Raw genomic sequence first — 20,792 nt, 5'->3', positions numbered from 1 at the left:
TCTAATACAATTCAATACTAGTCTTGGGGAGATGTGAGGGAAAGAGAAGGAAGAGAGAGAGAGAGAGAGAGAGAGAGACGGAGAGAGAGATTGGCTCACAGTAAGACAATGATTACGGAGAGAAAACTTACGCACAAAGGGTATGATCGCATGCGCCTCGATATCCAGCTCCCGATTATCAGCAGACAACCGTTGATGAGAGAGTGAGGTTGGATATGGTCGGCCTGCCTATTTATGCCCCACACACAATGCAATCTCATAGTCCCTACAATCCCATTGTCCATTGGACGTCGGAATTCGGCCCTGTATCATAACAAAAGGTCATAGGGTGATTCATACAGGTGGGCTGTGACGATTTCAAACAGCTCAGGTGGGCGGGAAACTAGGTTTCCCGCCGCATACCTGAGTATGAGTAAATAATAGAAATGGACATAAACTTCTTATGTCCATAACTATTCGCACGAGCGATTAATACGCTCCAAACCAACACCGGAATATTGCTAATTAAATACTCTTCCGATGGGTACCAAACACTGCTGTATGATTCCTGTCAGACCCTTCGTACAATACAAAGAGGGATTCCTCAGCTCAGGGACATTCTATATTAACCAAACTTTCAGAATCTATCAAAGGGATCATGATCTATAAACTACATTAATTGTGAAAATATGTAACGAATGAGTCGCACGCTACGACTACATAAACTCTACCGTAAATACGCATACCGCGCCTGCGAGTGCACGCTATTGCGGGTATGCGCCTTCACGGGAGAGCGTACGCATGCGCAGCGCGGACCAGTGTGCGGTGCAAATATGGCAACGTGCATAGAGACATTTTTCTGACTTTGACAGTGTGAACCCAGACCTGGCTGAAAGACAGTAGACGTGCCCCCACCCGATCATACTCCTGCAGGGGAGCCCCAGCGTCATGCTGAGGTTTTAGCAGAAGTAGCTGTTGACTTCTGCTCCTGTGAGCCTGATGGTATTGTACATTTTTTACCTCTTCCTCGTCCTTTTCCTGCGAAGAAGGGGGTACCTTTTGCCTTTTTGGACTTGTTGGGCCGAAAGGATTGCATCGTATGAGAATGAAATCCTTTCCTAGGTGGAGCAGCTGCGGAAGGCAGAAATGCTGACTTGCCTGATGTAGTTGTTGAAATCATGGCATCCAGCTTGTCTCCAAAGAGGGCTTCTCCATTGTAAGGAAGCGCCTCAATATTCTTTTTTTATTCCGCATCAGTATTCCATTGGCGGATCCACACCGCCCTGCGGGCTGATATCGCCATAGCAGAGGATCTTGAACTCAGCAACCCAATATCCTTCATAGCTTCAACTAAGTAACCTGCAGCATCTTTGATATGGCCAAGAGTTAGGACTATTTCATCCCTGTCAACTGTATCTATGTTAACAAGCAAGTTGTCAGACCATTTTTCCACAGCGTTGCCTACCCACGCACAAGCAATGGTGGGCCTGAGCACCGTTCCATTAGCCATATATATGGATTTTAGGGTTGTTTTCTAATTTACGGTCAGCTGGATCTTTTAAAGAGGCTGAACCAGGGGCAGGCAAAACTATTTTCTTAGACAGCCGAGAAACTGAGGTGTCTATCATTGGGGGTGTCTCCCATTTGTCCTGTCTTCCTCAGGGAAAGGGTACGCTACACCCTTCTATAACACCCTGTACTTGTATCAGCTTTGTCATGAGGAGAAACAGCGTTCAGGAGCTTCACACTGGAGTTTCTGCAGGAGAAAATGGCACCCAATGAGTGTTCTGGCAAGTCTGAGGAGAAGCCCCGCCCTTCAGCCACAGCAATGTAATATTTATACTGGCTGGGGATGGCACATCAGCGGCTGTACATGTATGTACCCTTTTTGCCAGTGAGAGTAAGGTTTTAAAACATACCCTCAGAGCGCCCTCCCCCCCGCACTCTGCACCCTTGTGCTGAGAGACATGGCGCACGCTGCGTGTGTACCTGTATGCCGTCAACGATGACCGGGGGATCCCCTCTCTGCAGGACTCCGGTAATATACTCACCAGCCTTCTGACTTCTGGCTCTGTTAGGGGGTGGCAGCAGTGCTGTGGGAGTGAACGTTTGGGCTACATGTGAAAGCAGCCAGTATTGCCCCTACATGCAATAAAGTACTGCACCCCTTGCATTGCAACACAGGGGGTGATTCAGGCCTGATCGCTGGGCTACTAAAATTGTTGTGCTGCATTCAGATAATCGTCGCCCAAGGGGAGTGTATATTCGCAGTGCATGTGTACGATCGCATGTGTACGCTAAGCAGCTAAAAATTCCTCAGTCAGTGGACAGCTGCAAATCCGATTGCACCTCACTCACCATTGAATGATTTTTCCACTGTGTGCAGTCTGTACGCAGCCCAGGACTTACTCCAACAGTGCAATGAGAACATGCTGATCGTGGCCGGAGCCGACATCACACACCCTCTCTGAAAACTCTTGGGAACACCTGCATTTTCCCTGACACTCCAAGAAAATGGTCAGTTACCACCCACAAATGGCCTCTTCCTGTCAATCAGCATGCAAATGACTGTGCGAATGAAATTTTCCCTGAGCCGGTTCTGGTGGCAAAAATATGGGGGGGAAATTGAGTAGGGCTCCCCGTATTTTAACAACCAGAACCGGGCTCTTGGACCGGTCCTGGTTCCAAATATATGGTGGACAAAAGAAGTAGGGGTCCCCCATATTTTTTAAACCAGCGCCGAGCTCCAATAGCCAGGAAGGTGATGCTACGGCTGGGGGACACTTTTATATAGGTCCCTAAGGCCTCAGAATCATACACCCCTAGTCACCCTTGGCTGGCGTTCCCTGGGGGAGTGGGGATTCCTACAATAAAGCCCCCCCCTACAGGCACCCAAGGGCCAAGGATGAAGCCCGAGGCTGTCCCCGCATCCATGGGCTGTTGATGGCGGGCTGATCGCCATAAAAGTGTAAAAAAATAAACAAATATTGTCTACATAAATAAATATTGTCTAAATAAATAAATATTGTCTTTTGCTATGGAACTACAGATCCCAGCAAGCCTTCCCCACATGCTGGTACTTGGAGAACCACAAGTACCAACACGTGGGACATTAAAGAGCCCACTGGTACTTGTAGTTCCACAACAAAATAAATACTCAAATAAAGACATACACACACCGTGAAAGTATAATTTTATTAAAACACACTTGCACACTCACACATACTTACCTACATCCCACGCTGCCATTCACGTCCATTTGTCCCGTAGAATCCACGGGATACCTGTAAAAAATAAAAATGATACTCCCCAAAAATCCAGTGTACATTGGTCCTCTTCTTTCCGTAGGCATGTACACATGGACCCCTTTCCCCGAATGCTGGGACCCCTCGTGACTTCTGTCAGTGTGGTGACCTCAATTAACCTTGTGGTCTACCGCAGACTGCAAAGTTACCACCATAGGCAGTAATGGGGATTTCTCTCCCTATTACTTTCTATGTGCTCTGCTTGATTGGCAGGCAAGGTGCGCACAGCCAATCAGGAGAGCGCTATGATGTGGTGCTCCCGGATTGGCTGGCGGGTCCCCAACTGATAAAAGTCACGATTAAAATGCAATCTCACCAGCCAGAAGCTTGTCTATTTATTGGCATTTTTTTTGGTAATGTTTTAGGTGTGAGTTGTAAACTCGCATCCTATTACATTGCCAGAGTTGTATGTTTGCAATGGCAAAACATCGATTGCGAGTTTTGCCATTGATATTTTTTAGACTGCAGGAAACATGCAATTTTGCATGTTTCCACATCTTATTACATTGGCCGATTTTGCAAAATGTTCGAGTTTAGCGCTAAATTCGCACATTTTTGCAAAATCACACCACAATACATTTGGCCCCATGTTTTAACATGTTATCTAAAACTATGAGAGGCCATTCAATTCAAAATTACAGCTTTCTGGATAAGATATCATACCCTCCAACAGTTTACACATAAAAATCGGTACAAATTAGGAAAGGGGGCATGGCCGCTGGTAAATGGGCTGTGGCCACGCCCCTTTTCCTATACTTTTAATGGAAGTTTGGAGAGCCAAAACTCAGTACAGACCATAAGAAAAAGATACTGCTAAAAAGGTACAGTTGGAGTTTATGTGATATGTGACTAAATGGTACTTTCTGGATATACTGTAACATATAGTGAAATGGATACATACCTCCCAACATGACCCTCTCCAGGAGGGACAGAATGCACTGCAGCTGGACATTCCTCATAATCGATGATTGCCATCACCTGTGGTGAAACACCTTTCTTATCCATTAACTTGTTCAACACAGGTGCCGGCAATTAGGAGGAAAGTGCAGAAGTAGAGCATTCTGTCCCTCCTGGAGAGGGTCATGTTGGGAGGTATGTGGATATAATATATAGCGAGATGGATACAGGGCCGGCGCCACCACTAGGCAGCTATAGGCAGCTGCCTATGGGCGCCGGCCACTTGCGGGCGGCAGCTCACGCTGCCGATGAATGCTTCTCCTCTCAAGAGGAATATGACGAGAATTACTGCGGAGAGGAGCGGAAGACAGTTGCTATAGCAACTGTAACAATATCCGGCAGGGCGCTGCTTACTCTATATGCATAGTGTGCTGCCGATGGGGTCCGTACACTCACACTGTCCGTGCTGGCGGCTGATAACATTTGGGCGGCTGCACGCCGCGGCATCCCTTTAGCACGGACAGTGTGAGCGGCTGTGTAACCCGTCGGCAGCGGCTCTATGCACATAGAGTAAGAAGCAGTGCTGCCGGATATTGTTACAGTTGCTATAGCAACTGTCTTCCGCTCCTCTCCGTGGTAACGCCCGTCATACTCCCGCCCCGCACCACAAAAACAGACTGCCACGAAGCACAAACTCTCTCTGCAATTGTTAGAACTTCACTAATTGTATAAAGGATCAGGGTGGGGGAGCAGTAAATTTATACAATAAAGTGAAGGGGGGGGGGCGTGGAAATTTAAATATATAAAAGGTAGAGTGGTTGCTGGAAGGGGGAAAATAATTATATATATATATATATATATATAAACATACACTAGTTACCGGCCCGTCAAAATGACGGAACATCGTAACAGTAATGTCGGTGTCGGTGGCTCTGTGCACCATATAGTCACCGCAAGCACGCAAAATACTTTCATTCCCCCTGCACAGATGAGGAGCAGCATTGGTATTTTATTACATAGTGGGGGTGTGTGTGTGTGTGTGTGTGTGTGTGTGTGTGTGTATATATATATATATATATATATATATATGTTATATAGAATTGAAGACCACGGCGCTCGGGTGCAGTTTATGTGGTAATAGTGCACAATAAAAAAAGTATTATTTTAAAATTATAATAAAACGTAGTGAGTATATTAAAAAAGATTTAAAAGGAAGATACGTGAGGTAAAAAATCCCTATTTCATATAGAAGCACTTCTCAATAAATTAATAGAGCGGCAGCTTGTAATATATATAAATATGCTTGGCATGCATATAGAATTTGTTGCAAGAATTGGAAAAACAAGCGCCCAAGAGTGAAGTTATTAGGGTTAGGGAAAATGAAGGTATAAAAAACGTATGATAAGGATTGATTCAAAAAACTTATCTGGCAGGTAAAGACTTGACTCAAGTGGTGGTCTTTTTGAGGATTAAGAACATGTGGATAAAACAGAAAAAACTAACATAGTGTGTACCGTTTATGTTACATATTATGTTACTGTTTGCTTTCACAGGCCTTATTAGGGAACTTAGCTTATTCCCATATAGCAACAATTTATAGCCTGAGCAGTATATGGATTAAAAATACAAACAAGTTTTTAATAACATAATCACATAAAAACACACATAAAAATAGCTGTATAGCATGCGTACAAGATAAAAATTAAATCAGGCTTATCTGTCCATGAAATGACTGAAATGCATGCGTACAGGATTTAAAATAGTTTTAGGCTTATCTGTCCATCAAGAGGGGATGTCTGCAGGTACTCCCAACGCGTTTCGTCCGTCAGCAACAGGACTTCATCCCCCTTGATGAAGTCCTGTTGCTGACGGACGAAACGCGTTGGGAGTACCTGCAGACATCCCCTCTTGATGGACAGATAAGCCTAAAACTATTTTAAATCCTGTACGCATGCATTTCAGTCATTTCATGGACAGATAAGCCTGATTTAATTTTTATCTTGTACGCATGCTATACAGCTATTTTTATGTGTGTTTTTATGTGATTATGTTATTAAAAACTTGTTTGTATTTTTAATCCATATACTGCTCAGGCTATAAATTGTTGCTATATGGGAATAAGCTAAATTCCCTAATAAGGCCTGTGAAAGCAAACAGTAACATAATATGTAACATAAACGGTACACACTATGTTAGTTTTTTCTGTTTTATCCACATGTTCTTAATCCTCAAAAAGACCACCACTTGAGTCAAGTCTTTACCTGCCAGATAAGTTTTTTGAATCAATCCTTATCATACGTTTTTTATACCTTCATTTTCCCTAACCCTAATAACTTCACTCTTGGGCGCTTGTTTTTCCAATTCTTGCAATATATATATATGTATATAGAGTGGTCAAAGTGGGCCGGTATGCGGCGGTATGGCATACCGGCACTTCTCCACAGACCAGGAAGTTTTTTTTTTTTTTTTTATCAACTCCTGCTATGGCCGATCGTGCTCATTGTCACGATCCGGGTATCTGGACGCCATTACCTGCCGTTTAGGTGTCTTCTGAGACTGGCCCAGCGTTCCAAATCCGGGTCTCATCTGTGTCAACACTCTGCACATCCCTCCTGTCATTCTGAGACACTACCACAGCGGCGCCATGTTTGAATCCAACATGGTGTCTCCCGTCCTCCGCGGCCTCCGCCGCCGTTACTGTGTTATTGCTGCAGGTTCTCAGAATCATGTATCATGCCTGCCGCGGCCTCTGCTGCCCTCCAACTGTCTCAGCATATAACAGTCATCTGGCGTCTCCTGTCCTCCGTGGCCGGCGCCGCCATTATCATTATGTTTGCACATTTCATTTCAAACCAGTTTTCCCTCCAGGTTCCAGCATGGGCGCAGCCATGTTGGATTTGATCACATGCTCCAATTCCTCCAATCCACCATCTCTTGAATCTGCATAATTGCCTAGCCAATGCCTGCATAGCAGCAGGTATAAGTATCCTGTGTCTAGGCCAGATAGATGTCAGTGCTTTGAATGTCATACCTTGTTCCAGTCTCTCTCTCCTGTGGCTTGTTTCTCCAGGTTCCAGCTCCTGTCTCCAGCATCCACAAAGAGACCCGCACCTGCTTTCCATCCTGCGGTGCAGCCTGACTTTGCAATCCTCTGTGACTGATCCAGCTTTCAGCTATTACCTCGTTTGCTTCCAGCTTCCAAGCTTGCAGCTATTAACCCATCTGTTTCCAGCAACCTGCTTCCAACAGAATTCAACCTCCTTAAAGAGCCGGTGTTCTCCCAGCGGATTTCTACTTACCAGCAGTATCCACTACCACCGGTAACCACTCTTCATTTCATTTGTTTCCACGCACCCTAGCATCTTTCAGTTTTAACTCCGTGTCTCCACCATCTGGCTGGTTCCGTCCAGTGACTCCTACAGTGCATTCCAGTTACCAGCATCATCTTATACACCTACTGGCGTGTTCCTCGGTTGTCTCCACTACTACAGCCTGGCCTGGTAAGGTTATTCTACCCAAGGACTATAACACCTGTTCTGCAACCTACCAGTGCCCTGTGATACCTTTTATGGTTTAGTGATCCAGGAACTGTATTATCTGCCACTGCTAATACTGACTGTGAACACTGTTGTGATTATACGGAGTCTGTTTAATAAACTTTCATTTGACTTTTAACCTGCTTGTCATGGTCACACCTTCGGGTTTCCTTCCACACTTACATGTCCAGGGGTCTGATTAAACCATCTAAGTTTAACTTCATTCCAGCCCCTACAACTGAGGCTTCCTCCCGTCAGCCTAAACCCTCAGTTGTGACACTCATGTTCTTCCCACCGCTGCTCCCAGTCACGGCGGTTGGTGCCGGAGCTGTGAGCCACACTACTCCCCAGCAGTTACGGCGGACACAAACTTCCCCCTCCCTCCTCCAGCAGCCGCTCGCGCAGAGTGCCTCGATTCCTCCAATTACTCAACCGGACGGCCGCGTCACCATGGGGCTGCATAGACGCTGGCGCTCGGATCCTCCTGCTGCCGGGCTCCTCTTCGGGCTGTGCCAGGGTCCACGCCGCGGGACTCCTTTGTTGACAGTGACACCCTGCAGCTCAAGCTAAGGTTGACGACATGGTGGTGGTGAGTGACTGCTGGAGAGCCCTGTGCCCTCCTGCCCCCCCATTCCCCATGTGTGTGGACCTTGCCTCTGTGTATGACACCTTGTGCCCCCCTGCCCCCCTCCCGCTGCCTATGTGTGTGTGTCACCCAGTGCTCCCCTACCCTTGTTGCCCTGTGTGATGACAACCTGTGCCTTTATGGTGATCTGTACACCCCTTGCGTGTGTGACACCCTGTCCCCCATGTTTCGTCTCATACCATGTGCTATAATGTGAATTTCAGCTCATTCTGTGTGCTATATTGTTAATTTTGGCTCATACCATGAGCTATATTGTGAATTTCGGCTCATACCTTGTGCTATAATGTGAATTTTGGCTCATTCGTGTGCTATAATGTGAATTTCGTCTCATACCGTGTGCTATAATGTGAATTTCGGACTCATACCGTGTGCTGTAATGAGAATTTCGGCTCATACCGCGTGCTATAATGTGAATTTCATCTCATACCATGTGCTATAATGTGACTTTCGTCTCATACCATGTGCTATAATGTGATTTTCGTCTCATACCATGTGCTATAATGTGAATCTCGTCTCATACTGTGTGCTATAATGTGAATTTCGGCTCATTCTGTGTGCTATAATGTGAATTTCGGCTCATACTGTGTGCTATAATGGGAATTTTGGCTCATTCCGCGTGCTATAATGTGAATTTCATCTCATACCATGTGCTATAATGTGACTTTCGTCTCATTCTATGTGCTATAATGTGAATTTCGTCTCTACCGGGTGCTATAATGTGAATTTTGGCTCATACTGTGTGGTATAAAAGTGAAAGGGGCATCAGTACTAGATTGTATAAGGGGTCCTACTACACTGAAGGACACCCCCCCCCTAAGTTGCCCTGGGCCACCTGAAGGCTTAATCCAGCCCTGGTCTAGCAGTTCTTGCGCACCCTGGGTAGAACGCCTGTAGCATTACAGCAGCAATCTGTCCTGAAGTTCCCACTTAAGGCCCATACACACTGGGTGATTTTGAGCTGAAAGCAGCTTACTTTTGGTGTGTTGAGCTGCTTTCAGTTCAAAACCGCCCAGTGTATATGCCCCGGCGATGAGCGCTGATGCGCACTCCCGCTTCATCGCTGGTATTACCAGTAGATGAACGGCGGGGTGAGCGGCTTTCCATAGTGTCCTGCTATGCCCAGTGTGTATGCACTTTAAGAGTCAGCTGGATGGGATGTACTAGATAAAACCTGTTTCCTGGGTTTTACTGCATATCCTGTATGTATTAAGACTTGGTGTGTGGTTTGGGGGGGGGGGGGGGGGGGGGCAGCAGGCTGAAATTTTGCCTAGGATGCTGAGAAACCTTGCTCCGGCCCTGGATGGATATACTATATAGCAGTGATCTCCCACCCGTAGCTTGCGAGCTACCGGTAGCTTGCCGTAGTATTTTTTGTAGCTCACAGTCAGCCAATCAGAGCTCATGGACCAGCAGTGGCGGCACCTGATTGGCTCACTTACCGGCACCATATTTTAAATGCCCGCCGCCGCCGGAGACTGTCACCCTCACCCAGTGGCGTCACAAGGCGGGTGCGGGGGGTGCGGCCCGCACCCGGGTGTGACACCTGGAGGGGGTGACACCAAATGTCAGCTCCTCCGTAGTGACAGGAGCCAGGTGCTGCAGTGTGAAATTCCGCTACAGCACCCGGCTCCTGTCATAGCAGAGGAGCCGACAGCACACTGAGACCGTCTCTGGGGGAAGCCCAGCATCTCCGGAGATGCTGGGCACGCCCCCAGAGTGACGATACCAGTATCCCCACGAAGCCACGCCCCCTATCTGTAAGACCACGCCCCCTTTTTGCCGCGATCGCGGCAGTACATCAGGGGTGCGCACCGGGTGTCACCACACCTGGTGACGCCTTTGCCCTCACCGCAGCCGTTCTCCAGACTTCACAGAAGAGGCGCGTGCTGCACTCCCCTCCCCTTCCGTCCCTCATACAGGAGAAGCAGCACCGGTGGCAGTAGAAGAAGCCAGCAAGGGTTAGCACTGTGTGGGGCACTGTATCGGACACTGCGGGGGGGGCATTTTATCTGGCGCTGCGGAGGGAATTGTATCTGGCACTAGTGGGGGCATTGTATCTGGCACTGCTGGGGGACATTTTGTGTATATGGCACTGCTGGTGGCATTATTTGTGTATCTGGAGCTGCTGAGGGGCATTATTTGTGTATCTGGCACTACTTGTAGATGTGAGGACACACCCACTTTTGTGAGGCCACACCCACTTTCACAGGAACGTACGCACATTAGGGGGAGGGGGTAGCTCCTTCAGAGGTGGTGGGGGGGGGGGCAGCCCAACCTCCCTAGGGTTAATGGTCCCATTACCTGCTATTCCTTGTATGTGCAACATGAGTCTTCTCATCAATCTTATATCTTGAATTTCATCAGCTCCGCATATGCAAAGAGATAGATTTTCATGTGTAGTACAATCAATGTAATAGACAAATACAATACACAACTAAAAACATAAATGCAAAATGCCCTCTATTGTTCCATCGTAGTGCCCTTAGACAACTGAACAATTACCAGATGTTATGGAGAACTGGTGGAAAAACAGTTCTCAATATAGATGTTTAATAGTCACCCAAAGAGGGTCCACCCGGGTAGGCAAACTTAGGATGAAATGTCTGGTTTCCGCTCAGCACTCCCAAGACAGCTCTGAAACCATGGGGTCTTTAACACAGTATGGCCAATGCGTTTCAACACTTGTAACTTGGGTCTTTCTCAAGTCAGTGTGTTAGAGCATGATCCTCGATTTTCTTTTAAATGTATTCAGTCCAATCAGATCCACTGCATGATGACGTCCAATTCCTGCTTTTTCCGGACCTCCGTTCGAAAACCGGTGTCCGCACCTTCCCCGGAAACACGTCATTCGAAAGTCCGCCGGCTATGCTTAGCGGTCCCTCTCTGATGTGTCTCCTCCAGGAAGTACGTTATAAGACGGCGCCGACTGTCTAGTCCGGAAATTCCCTGGAAGTACTTTCCTCCCGCGCACTTCCTTTCAGCCAGTGATGTGCGGTGGGGTGAGGCAGGGCTTTTCCTGTCATACTAACGTTTGTGCCAGAGTTTTGACTGCGTAAAGTATATGAAAAATACAAAGAATTTGTTTGAAATATCTTCTTTGCATTATTCTAGTAATTTTTATAGCCAAAAATCTGTGTTACGTTCTTGGTGCTCTGAACAAAGAGGTGTAGTGTGGCAACTCCAAAGCACCAGAACGTGACGCTGAAGTAATGGCCAGGTGTGTAGTGATGGTAACCCCTAGCAACCTACCTCCGTTGTTTCACCCGTGTGGTCAGTTCACGCCTGCGAGACTATGGTTTCTTGGGCCTCCGGCAGCCGCGTTTGAAGGGCGGATTAGGTCTGCCCAACTCTGATGCCCCCAAGTCTTAATGTAAGACAAGGCGTGCACCGAGACGGGATGATAATAAGGGGACCTCTAACTAACAAAACAGAGAGCTAGGGGCTACTAAGAGACCTAAAACTAAACGTATGTGTGGCACAGCCACCAGGATAAACAGCAACAAAGGAAATGCTGTCCACACGCCGACACAATACTGTTGTGTACCGGCAGTGACAGCATATGCAGAACCTTCTGCAAAATACCAGTAACTAGTATAACAAAAGAATACGGCGGCCTAGGCCGACGGACACGGCAAAGCCGCTACTCACGAAACCGGTACAAATACTGGCAAACAGACAGGAACCCCCAATGTAGCAGACACAGGCTCTCAGGACCGGAGGACAGGCAGAATCCCAAACGACAGACCGGTGGACACCAAGAAGCCAGATACTCGATCAGGCACAGACAATGCCACAGGACTTCTGGACAGGAATGCTTCAAGGCAGGATACTGGATCAGACACTGGATCAGACACTGGATCAGACACTGGATCAGACACTGGATCAGGGCTGGAAGCAGCTAGACAGAAACTGCTAGACAGGAGCTCAGAAACTATCTCCGGCGTCTGTGTAATGCACTGAGCCAGAATATAACAGGGAGCCCTAATTAATTATGTTGTGCAGCTGGCCTGTTGCACAACTCCAAACTGACAAGATGCAATTAACAGACAGGTGAGGCCAAACACATGGAAACAGGCTGCAATTACACAGACTCACCACCGGCAGCAAACAAGAGTCTTCTAAACCAGAGCTAAGGGAAATCCTGGCCTGCAAGAGAACTATAACCTAAAATACATAAACGGAAAACAGGAATGAACCACTACCTGTGGTTCATAACAGTACCCTCTCCTTAAGGGTGGGCTCCGGACACCCTATGACACCCACGGGGAACAGAAACAGAAGTATAACATAAAATACATAACCAAAATGCAAAACAGGAATGAGCCACTGCCGTGGCTCATAACAGTACCTCCCCCTTGAGGAGGGGTCAACGGACCCCAAAATTCAGGTTTTCCAAAACAAGGGATACACTAAAAAACCTGACACTGGAACAAACAGACAACGACAAGAAACAGAAACAAGCTGTGGCAACAGCTTGTAACAGTGCCCCCCCCCCCCCTCCCTTGACGGTGGCCACTGGACACAAGACAGGGAAAAAAATATATATATTTTTTTTTTATATACAACAAGGCAAGAGTCAGCAATATTTCTTTTTCTTCTTTTTTAACTTTTTCTCCTGTGCCTGCTTGAAGACACCAGGAAAGGAAGACATCTCTGGCTCAAAAAATTCTTCAAAATATATAGGCCGAGCAGTCGGATGATTCTTCCCTTTCCTACTAGATTGCCCAGGAACATAAGAAATCTCATCAGTTTCAGAATCTGAAAACAGACCATAGATTGGTTCCATTCCCCTAGGTACTGAAACTTTAGGAAAATTCCTGTGGGGAGAAGACAGGAAAGCACATCCAGCAGCAATGGTAATAGGCTGTGATTTTTGTGCTGACTGGCTGGAGTGCTTCACTGTGACCAAGTCATTATAGACCTTCCTCGAGGCTGAGACTTTCTGAACCCCACCTGGGGCAGTGGCCCTCGGAACCCCACCTGGGGCAGTGGCCCTCGGAACCCCACCTGGGGCAGTGGCCCTCGGAACCCCACCTGGGGCAGTGGCCCTCGGGAACCCCACCTGGGGCAGTGGCCCTCGGGAACCCCACCTGGGGCAGTGGCCCTCGGGAACCCCACCTGGGGCAGTGGCCTTCGGGAACCCCGCTGGGGCAGTGGCCTTCGGGAACCCCGCTGGGGCAGTGGCCTTCGGGAACCCTGCTGGGGTCAGCACCTTGGATTCTTCTACTGGGACCGGGCCGTCGGCCTTCCTCTCTGGGACCGGGCCGTCAGCCTCCCTCTCTGGGACCGGGCCGTCAGCCTCCCTCTCTGGGACCGGGCCGTCAGCCTCCCTCTCTGGGACCGGGCCGTCAGCCTCCCTCTCTGGGACCGGGCCGTCAGCCTCCGTCTCTGGGACCAAGCCGTCAGCCTCCGTCTCTGGGACCGAGCCGTCAGCCTCCCTCTCTGAGTCGATAATTATCGATACTTCTCCCGGGACTATGACCTCCGGGACTTTTGCTGAAGCTATAACCTTCAGAACCTGCACTAACGCTATGCCTCTTGAGTCCTCTCCTGGGGAAGCGACCTCTAGACCCTTCTCTGGGGCTGTGTCTCTCGAGATCCCTTCTGGGGTTTTGCTTCTCGAGTTTCCTTCTAGAACTATGGTTTTAGACACCCTTTCTGGGGTTGCGCTTTTCAAGTCCCTACCTGGGGTAACCGCTTCTGAGACCCCTTCTGGTATTGACACCTGAGCTATTATATCCGATGTTCCTCTATGACCCAGAGCATCGGGTACCGCTCCAGGACCCCCGGGCATCGGGTACCGCTCCAGGACCCCCGGGCATCGGGTACCGCTCCAGGACTCTGGGCTTCCACTACCGGGGTTTGCAACTCTGTTTCTCTCCTCTCTTGACTTTCCTGATGAATCATTCTCCTTTGGTTCCTGGATCTATACTGGGGCTCCCTAGCCCAAGGACCCCAATTATAGGACAGAGTGCTTTTTAGTGTGGGTTTTGTGACAAGTACCTCTGCCACAGTAGAGACAGGAGTAGGTCTTGTATCCTGACTCAACTTGGCCAGAGGGCAGGACTTGTCGCCACACTTTGGCTTGCGCAACTCACAGGTCTGCAGATAATGGCCTAAACCCCCACAATATAGGCATAAATTTAAGTTTCTGCGACGCAGACGCTCCTCTTCTGAGAGCCTGAGCCACAGAAAACTTTTAAACCTTTTCTCTCCAATTAAACCTGAGGATTCTCTTGTCACCATATTGTGAACAAGAGTCTCTTTAGAGATAGATGAACTCTCAATGACTTCTGGCAAGATAAGCAAAATTTTGGTCAGAAGGTTTTGCAGTTGCTTTAAGGATTGCTGCAAAACTTCCAGCCGCTCAGGTTTCAAAGCACTGAAAGCAGAGTTCAGGGCTGAGAGAGATGCCTGCAGGGCTTGCATAGTTGACATAGGAGGATTTCAAACTAGACAAGACAAGACTGGACCGGATTTTAAAACTAGACAAGACAAGACTGGATTTTTAAACTCTGGACTGGATTCTAGACAGGACTGGATTCTAAACACCGCACTGGATTCCAAACACTGGACTGGATTGTAGACAGGACTGGATTCTAAACACCGGACTGGATTCTGCACACTGAATTCTAGACAGGACTGGATTCTAAACACCGGACTGGATTCTGCACACTGAATTCTAGACAAAACTAGATTCTAGACAAGCCACTGGATTGGGCCAAAAAAGAAAAAAACTACTATTTAGCTTTGTTTCTTTTTTGTTGTATGGCCGGTGATAATGTTACGTTCTTGGTGCTCTGAACAAAGAGGTGTAGTGTAGCAACTCCAAAGCACCAGAACGTGACGCTGAAGTAATGGCCAGGTGTGTAGTGATAGTAACCCCTAGCAACCTACCTCCGTTGTTTCACCCGTGTGGTCAGTTCACGCCTGCGAGACTATGGTTTCTTGGGCCTCCGGCAGCCGCGTTTGAAGGGCGGATTAGGTCTGCCCAACTCCGATGCCCCCTGGTCTTAATGTGAGACAAGGCGTGAACCGAGACGGGATGATAACAAGGGGACCTCTAACTAACAAAACAGAGAGCTAGGGGCTACTAAGAGACCTAAAACTAAACGAATGTGCGGCACAGCCACCAGAATAAACAGCAATAAAGGAAATGCTGTCCACACGCCGACACAATACTGTTGTGTACCGGCGGTGACAGCATATGCAGAACCTTCTGCAAAACACCAGTAACTAGTATAACAAAAGAATACGGCGGCCTAGGCCGACGGACGCGGCAAAGCCGCTACTCACGAAACCGGTACAAATACTGGCAAACAGACAGGAACCCCCAATGTAGCAGACACAGGCTCTCAGTACCGGAGGACAGGCAGAATCCCAAACGACAGACCGGTGGACACCAAGAAGCCAGATACTCGATCAGGCACAGACAAAGCCACAGGACTTCTGGACAGGAATGCTTCAAGGCAGGATACTGGATCAGACACTGGATCAGACACTGGATCAGACACTGGATCAGGGCTGGAAGCAGCTAGACAGAAACTGCTAGATAGAAGCTCAGAAACTATCTCCGGCGTCTGTGTAATGCACTGAGCCAGAATATAACAGGGAGCCCTAATTAATTATGTTGTGCAGCTGCCCTGTTGCACGACTCCAAACTGACAAGATGCAATTAACAGACAGGTGAGGCCAAACACATGGAAACAGGCTGCAATTACACAGACTCACCACCGGCAGCAAACAAGAGTCTTCTAAACCAGAGCAAAGGGAAATCCTGGCCTGCAAAAGAACTATAACATAAAATACATAAACGGAAAACAGGAATGAACCACTACCTGTGGTTCATAACACTCTGGAGTGAAATGTCTATGGCAGGTGAGGCAGTGCCTCACCTGGCTAAATTTTCCACACATCTCTGATCAAAACTCACCAAATATCCAGGAGTTTATCCTGCTGCACCTGTGTATAATACCCAGATATACGTTTTGGCTCATATATTGCATGTAAATCTGGCTCTGGTGCTAGTCAGTGCCTCCTGAGCCATTTAGCTCACTGCACGTCCATGCTTTCAGCGTGTTCCCGGCAGAAGTGCACGGTAATAGATGTAAACAAACACTCTTCTAAAAGTCCCCTTCTTACAAAGGCTGTCAAAAAAGTCCAAAATGATGCATGTATCTAATACAGAATAAAAGCAATAAAAGAGACAGATATAACACCAAAAATAGATTTAAAATATAAAAATACACTAAAAACTTATTCATCCCTATTATAAAAACCATTTCAATTCAAAATCATTGTTTAAACCGTGAGGATGCAGTGCGAGGTACACTGGGCTCCACAGGGAGTGACATTGGGGTGTAGAGTAGGATCTTGATCCAAGGCACCAACAGGCTCAAAGGTTTGACCTTCTTCCCAAGATGCATAGCGCCGCCTCCTCTATAACCCCGCCTCCGTGCACAGGAGCTCAGTTTTTGTTAACCAGTCCAATGCAGTAGCAGGCAAAAGAGACGACAACTGTTAGTAGCCACATACACCACATTCTCACGACAGGAGAAAGTGTCAGCGACTAATGCCATACCAACCAAAGGAAGCTAAGTGCATCAGGGTGGGCATCCTGTGGATCCCAGTGTACCTCGCAGAAAGAGATTTAACAACGGTAAGTTCCTACCATAAATCTCGTTTTCTGCTGCGGGGTACACTGGGCTCCATAGGGAATGACATTGGGGATGTCCTAAAGCAGTTGCTTATGGGAGGGGATGCACTGCAGCGGGCACAAGAACCTGGCGTCCAAAGGAAGCATCTTGGGAGGCGGAAGTTTCGAAGGCATAGAACCTTATGAACGTGTTCACTGAGAACCACGTAGCCGCCTTGCACAATTGCTCAAGGGTCGCACCACGGCGGGCTGCCCAAGAAGGTCCAACCGACCGAGTAGAATGGGCCTTTATGGTAGCAGGAGCTGAAAGGCCAGCCTACATAAGCATGTGCAATCACCATTCTAATCCATCTGGCCAGGGTCTGCTTGTGAGCAGGCCAGCCACATTTGTGAAATCCAAACAGAACAAAGAGAGATTCCGACATCCTAATGGAAGCTGTTCTCTTCGCGTAGATACGGAGAGCCCGTACCACATCCAAAGACCATTCTTTGGAAGACAAATCAGGAGAGGCAAAGGCCAGAACCACAATCTCCTGATTAAGGTGGAAAGAAGACACCACCTTAGGTAAATACCCAGGACGTGTTCTAAAAACTACCCGATCACGGTAAAAAATCAGATATGGTGACCTACAGAACAAGGCACCCAAATCCGACACCCATCTAGCAGAGGCAATAGCCAGGAGAAACAATACCTTAACAGAAAGCCACTTAAGGTCTGCAGATTCAAGAGGCTCAAACAGAGACCCTTGCAACTCCTCCAGAACCACCGACAAGTACCAAGGAGCCACCTGCGGGACATAAGGAGGTTGAATCTGCAACACACCCTGAGTGAACGTATGCACATCAGGTAAGGTCGCAATTTTTCTCTGAAACCAAACCAACAAGGCAGAAATATGAACCTTGATGGAGGCCAGACGAAAGCCCAAGTCCAGGCCTTTTTGTAGAAAGGCCAAAAGTTTGGCCGTACTAAACTTGTAAGCGCCATGATTGTTAGGTGCGCACCAAGCAAAGTAAGAATTCCAGATCCTATGATAAATCCGAGCAGAAGCCGGTTTCCGGGCCTTCAACATGGTTTGAATGACTGCCTCAGAAAATCCTTTGGCCCTTAAGACGGAAGCTTCAAGAGCCACGCCGTCAAAGCCAATTGGGCTAAATCCTGATATACACTGGGGCCCTTAACGAGGAGATCTGGGAGCTGCGGAAGTAGAAGGGGACGCTCTATCGAGAGACCCTGAAGGTCTGAGAACCAATGCCGCCTGGGCCACGCTGGAGCGATCAGAAGTAGGATTCCTTCTTTTTGCGTGAACTTCCTTATTACTCTGGGCAGAAGTGACACCGGAGTGATCGCGTATTGCAGCCGAAAGTTCCATGGAATTGACAGTGCGTCCACGAACGCTGCTTGAGGATCCCTTGTCCTTGCTCCGAAGACTGGTATCTTGTGATTGTGTCAAGATGCCTTCAGGTCCACATCTGGAAGGCCCCACTTGTCCACGAGGAGTTGAAACACTTCTGTATGGTGGCTCCACTCTCCTGGCGACTTCCCAGTTTAGGACCCCCAGAATAAACACTGCCGATATGGCTGGCAGATGGTGTTCCGCCCACTGAAGAATCCGTGATACTTCCCTCATTGCCATGCGGCTTCGAGTGCCACCTTGATGATTGATGTACGCAACTGTGGTGGCGTTGTCCATCTGTACTTGAACAGGTCTGTTCTGTAATAAATGCTGGGCCTAGTTCAATGAGTTGAACACCGCCTGCAATTCCAGAATGTTTATCGGGAGGAGAGACTCTCCTTGGTCCACCGACCCTGAAGGGAGTGTTGTTTCAACACCACGCACCAACCCCTCAGACTGGCGCCCGTCATCAGAAGGACCCAGCTGGAGATCCAGAAGGGACAACCCCTGCTCAATCGTTGGTCCTGAAGCCACCAGCTCAGTGACAGAAGGACCTCCGGAGACAATGAGGTCATTTGAGACCTGATCTGGTGAGGCAGGCCATCCCACTTGGCAAGAATCAGCCTTTGGAGAGGGCAGGAATGGAATTGAGTGTACTCCACTATGTTGAAAGCCGACACCATGAGACCTAGCACTTGCATTGCCGAATGTATCGACACTTGCGGACGAGATAGGAAGCTTCAGGACTTTCTCCTGAGACAAGAACAACCGCTGGTTGTGAGTGTCCAACAATGCCACCAGGTGCACCATGCTCTGAGCAGGGACCAGGGAGGATTTATTGCAGTTGATGAGCCACCCGTGGGCTTGCAGAAACTGGATAGTCAGATCCAGATGATGTAGGAGAATCTCTGGGGAATTTGCCAGGATTAAAAAGTCGTCCAAGTACGGTAGGATCCTGACCCCTTGATGGCGGAGTACAGCTGACAATGCAATGGGAATATGCAGGTAAGCATCCTGTATGTCCAGTGAGACCATATAGTCCCCAGGCTCCAAGGCCAGAACAATAGAGTGAAGAGTTTCCATACGAAACTTGGAGACCTTCACAAATTTGTTCAAGGACTTAAGGTTGAGAATGGGACTAGGAACAGCGGTGAATAGTACCCCTTGCCTCTCTGAGCCAGAGGCACATGTACTACCACTCCTGTGTCCAGGAGGGACTGTACCACCGAATGAAGAGTCTTTGCCTTCACCTGATCCGAAGGGATGTCTGTCAAGCAAAATCGATGAGGGGGGGCGATTCTTGAAGGATACGGTGTAACCTTGAGTGACGAATTCCCGTACCCGCACATCGGAAGTGGTCTTCAACCATTCCTGGGTAAACCCTAGAAGTCTACCCCCTACTCTGGGATACCCCAGAGGGAGGCCCGCCCCGTCATGCAGCAGGCTTATCAGTTTTGGAAGCAGGCTGAACGGCAGCCCAGGCTCGTTTGGGCTTATTGGGTTTGGAAGTGCGAACCTGTTTTGGGTACGCCTGACCTTTTGCTTTCCCTGAAGGACGAAAGGAGTGAAAGGAAGTACTCTTAGCCTTCGGCACCGAAGGAGCCGTACTAGTAAGACATGCTGTTTTAGCAGACACGAAGTCAGCCACTATCTTGTTGAGGTCTTCTCCAAAGAGAAAGTCTCCTTTGAAGGGGAGTAACTCCAGAGTTTTCTTAGAGTCCATGTCCACAGACCATGACCGTAACCAGAGAATTCTGCGAGCCAAAATGGACATAGTAGAAGCCTTGGCCGCCAGAATACCGGTATCAGAAGCCGCCTCTTTAATGTAATAAGACGCTGTAACAATCAGAGGCGTATCTAGCACGGGGCGAGCGGGGGGGGTGGGGGTGCGTGGCCCCTGAACAGTGCAGCCTCAGGTGAGCGGGCCGGGGTAAACTTTATACTTTCTTGCAGTGTCGGGACAGGGGAGGTAAGGGGGTGCGGGACATTGTGTGTGTGTGTATGTGGGACATTGTTCTTGTGGGACAGTGTGTGTGTGTGTTAATTGTGTGTGTGTGTGGGACAGTGTGCATGTGTGTTGTGTGTGGGACAGTGTGTGTGTGTTAATTGTGTGTGTATGTGTGTGTGTGGGACAGTGTGAGTGTGTGTTAATTGTGTGTGTGTGTGTGGGACAGTGTGCGTGTGTATTAATTGTGTGTTAATTGTGTGTGTGTGTGTGTGTGTGGGACAGTTTGAGTGTGTGTTAATTGTGTGTGTGTGGGACAGTGTGCGTGTGTATTAATTGTGTGTGTGTGTGTGTGTGTGTGTGTGTGTGTGTGTGGGACAGTGTGCGTGTGTATTAATTGTGTGTGTGGGACAGTGTGCGTGTGTGTTAATTGT

The sequence above is a fragment of the Pseudophryne corroboree genome, chromosome 8, assembly GCF_028390025.1.
Source record: "Pseudophryne corroboree isolate aPseCor3 chromosome 8, aPseCor3.hap2, whole genome shotgun sequence".
NCBI classification, from domain to species: domain Eukaryota; kingdom Metazoa; phylum Chordata; class Amphibia; order Anura; family Myobatrachidae; genus Pseudophryne; species Pseudophryne corroboree.
Note: the sequence above shows the minus strand (reverse complement) of the source record.